This window comes from Chrysochloris asiatica, unplaced genomic scaffold (genome assembly GCF_000296735.1).
Source record: "Chrysochloris asiatica unplaced genomic scaffold, ChrAsi1.0 scaffold00322, whole genome shotgun sequence".
Classification (NCBI taxonomy): Eukaryota; Metazoa; Chordata; class Mammalia; order Afrosoricida; family Chrysochloridae; genus Chrysochloris; species Chrysochloris asiatica.
Genome location: NW_006408840.1, coordinates 129,599 through 141,286, shown reverse-complemented (window position 1 = coordinate 141,286; position 11,688 = coordinate 129,599).

Sequence of the window (11,688 nt, the reverse complement as noted above, 5' to 3'; positions counted from 1 at the left end):
GTCTAGTATGTTTGGAAAATCCAAGCAGAAATCATTAGAACAACCTTTATCTAGCAAAACAGTAAACCAAAATTAATTCCTTATTCCTAGGTTGCAGAGATTAATGCTTCATTTGAACAGGAAAAGGTAAAAACATTCACTGCCTTCTCCTCCCAGGAGACAAGCTGGAATGTTAATCAGGTTACTGAGTGGGACCAATTCTCCCCACCCAACAGACAAGCCAGAATGCTAATCAGGTTGCTGAAAAGTACCAATCTTCTCATATCCCTCCTGTCTTCAAACAGGTATGCAACCTAGCCCCTCCCCGATTCTGACCCCATATAAGCCTGAATTGCCCTGCACTCGGGGCTCAGAATCTGGAGAAGTTAGTTTATCTGAGCCAGCCGGCTTAATAAAATCTGTAACTCTGCTTCATCTATTCAAGTGGCCTTGGTTTCTTTGTCAATGGATCTAAAGCTGCTGTAACTCTTTTGGATCTAAACTGCTATAACATTTGGTTCCATGACTGGGAAACCGACTGCGCTGGCACCTTGAGCCACCGGCTCAGAGTTGGGGAGTAGGTGGTGGCGAGCTCCCCTTGCGGGATGAGATGGTGCACCACAGCCACATTTGATTTGATGGTTCTTCTCTGAGTGAAGGCAGCCAGCTGCCGAACTTAATTTCCCTGACTAGACTGTAAAGGAGAAGTAAACCAGAGAACCAACCAGCCAGGACTTCTGGAACAGGTCAGGCCCCCAGCCCATCTAAAACCCAGTCAGGCCTGACCTTTGGGACAGAAGTGGAAGAGTGATCACCTTCCAAGGTCTCACCCAGAGATCTCAGTCATGAACTTCCCTAAATGGGGTGGAACTGCCATAATCCCTCCCTTTTGGTTGTGACACTGAAAAAGGTCACAACATACACTTAGGTGTTATGGGAAATTCTCATAGTGAGCCAACAGTCTTCAAACCTATGTTAATTAATTTTTTTTAAAAAAAATAGGGGGTCTTGTGCACCGGAGTGTGAGGTGAGCTTGAGTATGTCTGGCACCGGGCTGGTAGTGAATCTCATATGGCTTAGGGAGACAGTCCTCACTGCTGGTGTGGAGTGGACTACTGGTTCAAAACTCTCCAAAGTTAACAGATGCTTGAAAATCCTCACAAGAAGAACAACAAAGTATGACATGATCTGTCTTGTGAATGCAAGGCATACCATGAGAGGTACGCTGGATGCCTGGACAGGTGAGCCCAGGAGCACAGTAACTGAACACTCCAAGCAGCGCTGCCAAGAATCTTTTCTTGGGAGTATTCATCTCTGTGTCTCCTGCATGCATGGTTGCCTTCACGTTTGAGATCGCTTTGCTTTTTTCTGGGTGCACACATTGGGGCGTGGTAGGCAGGAAGTAATTTTCTAAAACTGTCCCTTCTGTTTTTGTTAAGGTTAACCTCTGTATCTAAAATAAAAATATAGGCCTCAATCTCAAATAAAAGTTCTGTAAGGCATATTTCTAACTGGTTTCTATGCAGGTACCTGCCTATGACATCAAAGGAAATGGTGTTTTACTGTAATACGACTTGGCCAATGTATGATCTTGATGATGGGAAAAATAACCTTTGAATGGATCCTTAAAATATTATACCATCTTATAGCTTGAATTATTCAACCACTGTATCAGATTGTCTATTTGTTTGTAAAATTACTATGTTTATTTGCCCTGTTTTTATGTTTGAGAAACTGAAAACAACTTGGAATTCCAAGAATATGTAACTTATATTGCGTATATGTACTATAATGCTTTTATACCACTAATATGAAAGCCATGCAGAGGAAAAATTAATACAGATGGGTATTAGGTGAAAACTGAGTTCTAAGCAGACCTGTACATGAATATACAAAGACATGAATGGCTACTTATTTGTGAAATATAGCTTTTGATTATAATATTGTCTTATTACAACTCCTGGTACACCAGCAGCTGTCATTAGGGAAAAGTATAGATTGACCTAGTGAACCCTCCTGGCCATATTCAGCTGCTGAGGAAAGCAGTTTGGAAGTGATTTCTCTTTACCATACCCTTCAAGGGACCCATTTTGCTGGAGGGCTGCCTGGAACACACAAGGCAATATCCCCTTGGCAGATGCCCATAGGATTGAATACGGAACGGCAAGCGACAGGATATTACTGGGCAATACTTCTTTCTCTATCATTGGTTGAATTTGTTAAATAGGAAAAATTCAAATACTTCATAGTGAGATGTTGGGTGCCATTGGTTCAGTTCCAACTTGTGGTGACCTTGTGTGGGGTTTCTGGGGAGTGATGGTGGGCTTGAACCACTGACCTTGCTGTTTGGACAGACTCGGTGGTCCAGAGTATTGACCCACAGTGCCACACAAGGATAACCGAACCAAAATGGAATGAGTCCACACCTGGATTCACCACAGCAGACTGAAGAAAGTTTCGTCTTAATGGGAAGCTGAAACTGACCCTTGTAAGGGAACATTGAGATGTATTACCCACCTTGCTTCAGCCACAAACCTGGAGCTGGCTGATCTACGGATGGCTGAAGCATTAGGTCGTCCGCCATGGGACTCATCTTAATTAGACTTTGGGGTGTGGTAAAGGAAAATAAATCTGTGTAATATATACATCCACACCACCAATGTGAGCCAAACAATAACTACCACACTACTGTTCTACAATTGCTATAAATATAAGGGTACCATCTTAGGTAACTGAACCTATAACTAAAGAAACTGGGGTGGCCCTAACACTTCTTGTGTGCCAACAGACCCAGATGTTAAATCAAAATAGATTACCTCTGGACTACTTATTGGATGAGAAAAGAGGAGTATGTGGGAAGTTTGATTTCACTAACTGCTACATACAAATAGATGACCAAGGTTGAGCAGTAGAAGACCTAGTAAAAATGCAGAAAGTTACCCATGTCCCTGTACAAACCTAGAATGTGTGGAACCCACAGAGCCTATGCGGAGGGTTGTTCTCCACCTTTAGAGGGTTCAAGACCCTCATGGGTGGGGTTCTGTTTCATTTGGAATTTGCTTAATGATTCCATGCCTTGTCCTACTAGCAATCAGGGCCATACAAACTGGCATTAAAACAATAATCAATTGAAAAGGGTACCAACAATTACAAATGGAATCCAAATTAATACCAGAATACCACCCCTTACACAACATTTAGATAATGCCTCTGGGAAAGGTCCCAAGGGGCATCAAAGGGGGAATGAACAAGAAAAGATAAAAATATTCACTGCCTTCGCCTCCTGGGAGACAAACTGGAATGTTAATCAGGTTACTGAGTCAGACCAATCTTCTGGTTTCCCTCCTGTCTTCAAACAGGTCCTCAACCTCGCCCCTTGCCTATTCTGAACTCATATAAGCCTGCACTGCCCTGCACTCAGGGCTCAGAATCTGGAGAAGTTAGCTCCTCTGAGCCAGCTGGCATAATAAAATCTGAAACTCTGCTTCACCTCTTTGAGTGGCCTTGGTTTCTTCGGCAACAGATCTAAAGCTGTTGTAACACAATCAAAGACTTGAAGGATGTCAGGGTGATGATTCCTACCACATCCCCATATAACTAGCCTCTCTAACCTGTGCAGAAAGCAAATCGAACTTGGAGAATGACAGTAGAATATTGTAAGCTCAACCAGATTGTGACTCCAATTGCAGCTGCTGTTCTAGATGTTGTTTCTTTCCTAGAGCAAAGTAATACATATCCTGGTACTTGGTATGCAGATATTCATCTGGACACTATATTTTACTCAATTCCAGTTTCTAAGCATCACCAGAAGCACTTTGCCATCAGATGGTAAGCCAACAATATAGCTTACCTCAGAGTACCTCACCGTTTCATCATTATGTCATCATTTAATCTTCAGGAAACTTGATTGCTTTTTCCTGCTCCAAGACATCACACCAGTCACATTGATGACATTATGCTTATTGGCCTAGTGAGGAAGAATTCTCAGTGATAATTATTATTAGCACTTATTGCCTACTCATTGATAAAACTTCGGCATGGTAAAAAGTGGGAAATTAGCCCAATAAAAGCTCAGACATTTTCCACCTAGTGAAATTTCTAGGGGTTCAGCGGTATGGGGCATGTTGAGATATTCCTACTAAAGTGAAGTATAAGTTATTGCATCTTGCTCCTTATACAACTAAAAGAGAGGCATAAAGCCAAATAGGGCTCTTTGGATTTTGGAGGCAACATTGAACTCATTTGTGTGTGTTATCAAGTGACTCAAAAAGCTGCTAATTTTGATTGAGACTCACAACAAGAGAAGGCTCCATAATAGGTTCAAGCTGCTATCCAAGCCACTTGACCACTGAGACCATATACTCCAGAAGATCCATTGGTGCCTAAAGTGTAAGTGGTAGAAAACAATGCAGTGTGAATTTTTAACAGCACTGCCTTTGTGAACCACAGTGCAGACCCTTAAGATTTTGGAGCATAGCCCTACAATCCTCTGTAGATAAGTACTCCCTTATTGAGAAGCAGCTTTTGGTTTGCTATTGGGCCTTAGTAGAGACTGATCCCCTACCCACAGGCCAGCAAATCACCATGTGACTGGAACCACCCATTATGAACTGGGTATTGTCTGACCCATAGAGTCATAAAGCTGAAAGTGCACAGTAGCACCTCATAATTAAATGGAAGTGGCATATAAGAGACCAGGCTCAGGCAGGATGTGGAAACATAAGTAAGTTGCATGAGTAAGTAGCCTGAATGTACATGGGTCCTATTCCTGTTATATTATTTCCCTCTTCCAGTTTACATCTGTGTCCTCACAGGGAGTTCCTATGGTCAGTTGACCGAGAAAGAAAAAAATCCTGCTTGGTTTACAGGTGGTTCTGCACTATATATAGGCATCACTGGAAAATGGACAGCAGCATTATTCCAGTCACTTTCTGGGACTACCTTGAAAGACAGTGGTGAAGGGAAATCCTCCCAATAGGCAGCACTTCAAGCAGTGGATCTGGTTGTTCATTTTGCTTGGAAGAAGAAATGGCCAGATGTGCAACTGTATACTTATTCATTGGCTGTGACCAGTGATTTGACCAGATTGTCAGTGATTTGGAAGGAACATGATTGGAAAATAGATGACAAGGAGGTGTAGGCATGAAGTATGTGGATGAACTTCTCTGAACAGACCAAAAAAATGAGATACATGTGTCTTATGTGAATGCACACCAAAGGGTTGCATCAGCAGAGGAAAATTTTAACAACCAAGTGAACAGCATAGCACATTATGTGAAAACTATTCATGATCTTTCTCTAGCCACTCCTGTCATTGCCAATGAGTTCATGACCACAGTTGTGATGGTGGCAGAGATGGAGGTTAACATAGGATCAGCAAAATGGGCTTCTACTCATCAAGGATTACTTGGCTACAGCCACTTCCCAATCTTCCAGCAGCAGACACCAACGCTGAGTCCTAGGTATGGGACCATTCCTCATGGAGATCTGACAGGTACCTGGTGGCTGGTTGATTGCATCAGACCACTTTCAGCATGGAAAGGGCAGCATTTTGTTTTTACTGGAATAGACACTTACTCTGGATATGAATTTGCCTTCTCTACATGCAAAATTTCTGCCAAAACTACAATCCAGGGTCTTAGAGAATATCTTATTTACTGTCATAATAACCCACACAGCATTTACCTTGGATCGAAGTACCCACTTTACTGTAAATGAAGTGTGACAATGACCCCATGTCAATGGTATTCACTGGTATTATTGTATTCCTCATCATGCTGAAGCAGCTGGCTTAATTGAATTAAGGAATGGCCTTCTAAAGGCATATTATGTTGCTAGCTAGTTGGCAATACCTTGTAGGGTTAGAGCAATGTTCTTCAGGAGGCTGAATATGCACTAAACCAGCATCCAATATGTGGTTATGTTTTTCCAAATTCCAGAATCCATGGACCCAGGAACTAAGAAATGAAATGAAAGTGGCACCACTCACTGTTACTCCTAGTCATGCACTTTAATTTTTTTTTTTGCTTCCTGCTCTTTTCCTTGCTCTTTGGATCTGGACATCTTAGTTCCAAAGGACAGACTATTCCCACCTCGAGACATGACACAGATTCAAATTGAATTGGAAGTTAAGAATGTCTGCTTGTTATTTTACATTCCTCATGCCTCTGGATCAACAGGCAAAGAAGGGAGTTATTATATTGAGTGGTGTGATTGATTCTGATTACCAATGAGAAATTGAATTGGTATTACATAAAGGAGATAAATAAAAGTATGTGTGACATCCAGGAGATTCCTTAGGACTTATTTTAGTACTCCCATGTTGTATGATTAAATCAATGGTAAACTACAGAAAAGTACAGAATACCAAATCCATCATAAAGACTAATAGTCTGCACCCTTTAAGAATAAAAGTTTGGTTCATACCAACAGACAAAGAAGCACAATCAGTTGAGATGATTACTGAGTATAAAAGGAAGATAAAATAGGTATTTGAAGAAGCTAGTTTTAAATACCAGCTATGGCTGTGTGACCAAATGCAGAAATGAGGGCTAATATTGTTTTAAATATATATATATGAGTTGGAACCAATTCCACGGTACTTAACAACAACAACATATATTGTTGTCAGACGCCATTGAGTCGGAACTGACTCATAGTGACCCCATGCACAGCAGAACAAAACAATGTCTGATCCTGGGCCAACCTCACTACCGCTGCCACACTTGACGCCATCTTCGAGGAAGCAGCAAGATCTTCGAAGCAGCGTCCTGGTGTGGTGCTGTGGGTTAATGTGCCAGACTCCAAGGCCATTTTAACTGCAAGGAGCAGAAAGCCTCATCTCTCTCCTGTGGGTGCCTGGTGGATTTGAGTTGCTGACCGTGGGGTTCACAGCCAGATTCTTAACCAGTACACTACCAGGCCTAGCACCTTCAAGATGGCGGATCAGGAAGATGTGTAGAGAGGAGCTCCATCAACAACAACACGGAATACCCGTCCAAGAGGGCTCACAAGATGGTGTTGGAACTCTGAAACAAATATAAAGGTATGTTTGGAGGATCGGAGGATCTGAGTGTTTACAGCTGGGGAATTTGCAAGATAATCCAGAAATCCATTGTTTTCTGGATCAAGAGACTCAGCTGTTCCCGGAGCTACCATCTTGGGAGAGAATATCTTGATTGTATCAGGATTGATAGTATCAGGAGAGAACATCTTGATTGTATCTTGATTGTATCAGGATTGTATCAAGATTGATATAGAAATTTAACGTGACAGTATCGACATAAAACTAAATAGTATATATATATATATGTATATTTATACAAAACATTAGTTGATAAAAACTATATATATAGTTGATATAGCTATGTATGTGTATGTATATGTATATGTATATATATGTGTGTATGTGTGTGTGTGTTGGAGTCCTGGCTCACCAGGTGCTCCTTGGAAACCCTACACATGATCGCTATGGGTCGGATTCAACTCGATGGCGCTATATATATGAAAGGAGCTCTGGTAGCGTAGTGGTTACGAATTGGGCTGTGAACCTTAAGGCCAGCAGTTCTAAACTACCAGTCGCTCCGTGGGAGAAAGATGAGGCATTCTGCTCCTGTAAAAATTTACAGCCTCGGAAACCCTGTACAGGGTCACTATGGGTCAGAACCGACTCGACGGCACTTAACAACAACAGCAAATATATATATGAAATCAACTATTTTTGTGTGTATCACTTATTTTTGCTTGTTCTCATGTTATATATAAGATGTAAATGTGGCCAGTGTGTTTTTTATTGTACATATTTTAGTTATATTTTGTGAGATGCAAATATGATATTAAAATTTTTTTTAAAGAATATGCATATGGTTTATAGTTGCTAAGTTGAAAAGGGGTGGACTCTGGTGGTAAGGTTCTGTGTCAGTTTTGATTGGGCCAGAATTCCCAATTGTTTGGCAGTTGATAGTTAACTCTATAATGATTGGTTATGAATAGCTAATGAATTGAAAGGATATTTCCTTAGGAGTGTGGCCTGTTCCCAATATAATGGACACACAGGAAAGACTCATTGCTTTTCCTGCTGGATCTGGATCTTGCAACTGTGTTGTTCTCCCACCTCTCGTTCTTTCAAACTGAGCCAGTGGCCTTTTCTATTGTGTTTTTGCCTGTTCTGCCAGCCCACCGAGTGTACATAGAAAGGGTGCTAGGGAAGCTCTCTGGCTTCCATGCCTACCTTTCAGGAAATTGGACAACTAACTGAGGGTCCTGCACGACTGCTCTTACTAGCCTGGCTTTCTGTGCTCCGTACCACCAGTTGTGCAGCCCACACCTTGGCTACCCCTGTCACCCTGCTGTGGTATCTGCTCCTGCTCAACACTCCTACTCTATATCTGAACTTGGGATTCCTGCCTTTCATTCCTGAACCGATGATCTTGGTTCAGCTGACCTGGAAGTGGAACTCTTCTATCTCTATAATTGTGATGTTGCCATATTTGGAAGGTTTGATTGCATCCTTTTTATCATTAGTGTTATACCCGGTTTCCATTCTTTATAGTGGGTAGTGTTTGATATGCCTATTTCAATCGACTCTCAATTTTGTGAGTTTTTTTTTAAATTGTATAATTTATGCTAAGTCTTTAAGTCCTAATTTCTGACAGTGTAAGGAGGCTTGATGACACTAATAACACTAATTGCATATAATTATTATTTGCATGTAATTATTTACCTTCCATAAGGGATGAGAACTTGACATGGGCTTTTTTATTCATATACTTCCTCCTTAGTCACCACCTCAGAGAAACTTAAACACATTTTTATTAGCTTCTTATTTCTGCATCTTCCGAAATATCCTTAAACATTACCACAGCATTCACATTTTACATCTTTCCTATTTTCATGTCAATCAAGAGATAAGAGATAATTAATTTATAGTTTGTGTTGCTCCTTCAGTTGGAATGTTGCTAGTTCAAACTTAGCAGTAACTCTGAGAAAACCTATACAGGGTAACTACGAGTCAAAAAAGAAACAATGGCACATAATAACAGAGTAGTTTAAGTTTAGATGTTTTCTTTTGTTTTCAAACCAATTTTAAGTAGTATTGGAATGTAGTAGTTACGCACTAGGCTGCTAACACAAAGATTAGCAGTTCAAATCTACCAGTTGCTCAGTGGGAATAAGCTGACACTTTCTGCTCCCATAAACACTTAAAGACTCAGAAACCCTATGCAGGGTCTCTATTAGTCAGAATTAGTGCCAGCAGCACAAAAGTAACTATACACTGTGTTACTCTTTTGTTCCTCCATCCTTCATTTTCCAAGCATGTGACCTCTAATTGTTTTATATCATTGTTCAGTACACATTTGGGCTAGTAGATAATATCTAACATGGACTATGGAACTCAATAAAGATTAATGTAAAGTATTCAAAATTTTATCTCCAACTTTTTCATATTAACAACTAGGTTCATATGGATTTTATTAAATTTATCTCTTCAGTAACTGCCTTACAAACCTGAAACCCAAGCCCTGCCTTGAAATGGATAACTTATTATTCATCACTTAAAAGTATGAACCAAAATATACAACAAGAAGAACTGGTTGGCAGAAGAATAATGAAGACAGGTGAAGACATAGGGATAATAAAAATGTTTAAGGGAATAAAGGTCAATGCTGTAATGTATAAACCCCCAACCAGTTTTGTACTATGGTGGTTTACTGTTTCTGTGATGCTAGAAACCATGTCACCAATATTTTAAATACCAACATGGTCATTCATGGTGGACAAGGTTTCAGCTGAGCTTCCATACCAAAACAGACTAAGAAGAAGGGCACACAGACTACTTCTAAATATTTAGCCACTGAAAATGTTATAAATAGCATTGGAACAGTGTCAGATATCTCCAGAGTATTGAATATTGAAGTACAATGAATAGTATGAGAATACTGTCAGATATAGTGCTAGAAGATGTGCCCCTCAGTTTAGAAGGCTAGGGAAGAGCTTCTTCTTAAAGGGGAGTTGACAGTGATAATGATAATAGAGTAAAGCTTTTCAGACTTACTTTTCTAATGGGGCACAACCCACAATGAGGAGGAACAGTTTCAGATATCCATTAGTAATTATAAAGTATGAGTATAGGAAAACTGAAAATTGTCAAAAATTAAATGAAATGCATGTAGATAGATATCATGGGTATTAATGAGCTGTAATGACCATTATTGACAACAATAAATTGAGGAGGAATAGTATTACATACATCTTCAAAATGAACATTTCAAGATCTATCTTGAAGTATAATGATATATTTGATAGGATAATATCCATACACCTACAAGCAAGACAAGTTAATAACACTACTATTCAAATCCATGTACCCACTAAAGCTAGCGATGGTGAAATTGGTAAACTCCATCAACTTCCTCTTTCTGAAATTGGTCAAAAATGCAATCAAGATGTATTGGTAATAACTGGTGATTGGAATGCTAAGGTTGGAAATAAAGGGTAAGGTTCAGTAATTGGAAAATCTGTCTTAAGTGACAAAATTATGCTGGAGATCATAGGATAGAATTTTCATAGACCAATTATTTGTTCATTGGAAATATCTTTTTTAAGCAACATAAAAGATAACTATACACAAGGAGCTCACTATATAGAATATATAGAAATCAAAGTGGCTACACCTGTGGGAAGAGATGATGGAAAAGCTCAATATCATGAGCGAAAATGAAGCCAGGGAAAGACTCTGTAACAGACTCCTGGTGTGGCACTATAGGGTAAGTACTGGACTGCTAATTACAAGGTAAGTGGTTAAAATCTATCAGCCACTCCTTGGAAACACTATACAGAGTTGCTATGAGTCAGAACCAACTTAATGGCATTTAGCAAAAACAATGACTTATTTCTTGCAAATAATGTTTTTACGCAACAAAAAAGGGCAGTTATACATATGGACCTCATTAGATGGAATACACAGAAACCAAATTGACTACATCTGTGGGGAGAGACATTTGAAAAATTCTATGTCATTAGCCAATACAAGACTATGGACAGACTATGGAACAGATCATCAATTGCTCATAAGTAATAGCAGGTTGAAGCTGAACAAAATTTTAAAAAATTCCCTAAAAGCAAACATATGACCTTGATTTTAGAGAAAGTCTCAAGAGGCAGCTTGATGCGTTACACATCAATGGTCAAAAACCAGAAGCAGTGTGGGATGAACATTAAGAACATTATACAGGAAGAAAGCAAAAGTTCATTACAAAATTAAGAAGGAAAGAAAAGACCAAAATGGATGTCAGAAGAGACTCTGAAACTTGTTCTCAAGCATAGAGATGCTAAAGTGAATGAAAAAATGAGGAGGTAAAATTCCTGAATTGAAAATTTCAAAGGGAAGCTCAAGGAGAAAAAGTCAATGAACTGTGCAAAGATCTGGATTTAGAAAAACAAAAGGAAGAATAAGCTTAGCATTTCTCAATCTAAAAGAACTGAAGAAAAACTTTTAACCTCAACTTGCAATTTTGAAGATTTTTACAGGCAAAATAATGAATGATGCAGAAAACTTCAAAAAAAGATGGATGGGAAAAAAAAAAAGAAGATGGAAGGAATAAACAGAGTCACTGTACCAAAAATGGTCGATGTTCAACCATTTCAACAGGTAGAACGTGATCAAGTTTCATTGATACTGAAGAAGAAATTGAAGTTTCACTGAAGGAA